We start from the raw sequence: 2,199 nt of genomic DNA, 5'->3' as shown, positions 1-2,199 counted from the left end.
TGTTTGTAAATTGCCTGGTCATGTCCTTTGTGTATTATTTTTTCTTTTTTTTTTTTTCAGATTTATTTATTTATTTATTTATTTATTTATTTATTTTAGAGAGAGAGAGAGATCAAGGGCAGAAGGGGCAGAGGGAGAGAGAGACTCTCAAGCCGACTCTGTGCTGCGTGTGGAGGCCAACTCGAGGCTCGATCCCACAACCCTGAGATTGTGACCCGAGCCCAAACCAAGATTTGAGCACATAATCAACTGCACCCCCAGGCTCCCCACACTATTATTTTTTCTGTTGAGGTGCTCATCTTTTTCTCATTGTTTTTAAACCTTATTAAAAAACTAAGTTTATTTCACACATATATTTTTGTCTGTTCACCATTGCCATTTGACCACCATGACTACTTTGTTCTGTCAAAGCATTTCCCGTGTATTTAAAACCAAGCAAAAGGTGGAGTTCTGCCTGTAAAAGCTAAACAGGCATTTTGGGACAACACATTATTGGCAGTGCAACCTGGACCACATTGATCAGACACGGTAAGGAAAGTTCTCACTCTGCATTATAAAAAGGACAGCCAGAGATCAACTGTTACAGAAATAAAATGAGATGGAAAATTTTAACAAGCCGTTTAAGCTGTTTTCTTTAGGAGACTTCCTCCACTGCCAGAGATCTTGAACAGCCTCTGGGTCAGTCATCCAAGAGCTGTGCTTGCTATGATTGATGAGCTCGGCTTTCCCTTAGGAAAGACAACCACCTTTTTCTATACTTGCTTGCATTTTTGCTTTAATGTCTTCTATAGAACTAGGTCCCTTTGATGTTTTAGGAGTTTTTCTCTGTTTTCTTTTCTTCTTCTCCTTTTTTTTTTTTTTGTTGATGATTCTTGACCTTTTGATCTTGGTGTTTATGGTTTTGAATCTTTTTCATTCTGGTTTGATTTGTATGCTTTTTTGGCTGGAATATCTCATATCAATTTCTTTACTGGAGCATTTTTTCCTCTCTTCCTTTTCCTCCTCCTCCTCCTTTTCTTCCTCCTCCTCCATCTTCTTCAACAGCTAGTTTGACGTGTTTGTGTGGACCCTTGCCACCACTTCCAAGGGCTGCTTGCTCTCCGGATATACTTAGGAATTCCACTTCTCTTCATCGTCCAATTCTGCGTCTTCCTCCAGCATTAAGTGCCGTCCATTAATATGGATGAGCCCAAACCACCCCTCAACCACAAGCCACAGGTGTTGTTATTTGAAAGTCCAAGGGAATTCGTTGCCTGTACAGACATTTCCAAAGTTGCTAGTGTTATTGGACTGCCGTCCTAATTCCTTGTCTCTGCTCAAACAATGTGCAGCTCGTCCTTTGCACCAGCCCTTAACCTGTTCTTAGAGATAACTGGTACTCATTTTATTTGTTATCTGCCTTAAAATAATAATCCATGTCAGTCTTAATTTACAACCAGAACGATAGTTCTGGGGCCTCAGGGGCTCATGTCCATCCCCATCACATCATGGGTGGGGTGGTGGTGTGTGCAGAGGTGGGAGAGAGGAGGTAAGGGACTGCTGGTGCAAGACAGAGTCGTACCAGGCTTCTTACTGACTTTTAATAACTGTGTACATTAAACATACTTTGTTTCCTATGTTATCAACGTGTTTTTCTTCATTGGTTGTTGGCTTTCGATATTGTTGATGTAATGTTATGATAGTGACTTTCATTGCAATTCCCGTTTTTTTTTTTTATTTGTTTGATTGCTTTTATCTTTGAGGCAGTTGCCTCTGTTACTGTGGTGATTTCTGTCATTGGTATCATACGTAGAGATGCTACCCCCATCCTTAGGTCATAGAATACTTGTCCGTATTTTCTTTTAGTCCTTTATCACTTAACCTTAAACCTGCAATTCATTTTACTTTATTTTTAATCTGTGGTTTATTTTCATGAAAGGTCTCATCTCAGGATACAACTTCAAAATATTCCATTCCAGTCTGAGTTTGTAAAGCAGCCAGTAGGACGGTTATTGACCAATACTGTTACTTTTCTATAGTGAATGCATTTGCATGCATTATGTCTATATTGCTGAATATCGTTATCACATAACCGAGCCTGAGCTCATTCCACCGGCCACATGACCTGCCAGTTAGTCAAGGGGCAAGATGTTGCAGTAGGAAAGTGACTTTTTTGGAAAGTCCGCAAACTGAGATGATGGACTCTTGTCCTAAAGAACC

General features: G+C 40.0%; 1 pseudogene; it reads right to left on the bottom strand.

Annotated features, from left to right (window-relative positions):
- Positions 1-573: 573 nt before the first annotated feature.
- On the bottom strand, positions 574-1,692 carry LOC113269863 (nucleophosmin-like; annotated as a pseudogene).
- Between the last annotated feature and the right edge of the window lie 507 nt (positions 1,693-2,199).

This window comes from Ursus arctos, unplaced genomic scaffold (assembly GCF_023065955.2).
Source record: "Ursus arctos isolate Adak ecotype North America unplaced genomic scaffold, UrsArc2.0 scaffold_33, whole genome shotgun sequence".
Taxonomy (NCBI): Eukaryota; Metazoa; Chordata; class Mammalia; order Carnivora; family Ursidae; genus Ursus; species Ursus arctos.
Note: the sequence above shows the minus strand (reverse complement) of the source record. Positions and strands in the feature narration are given on the sequence as shown.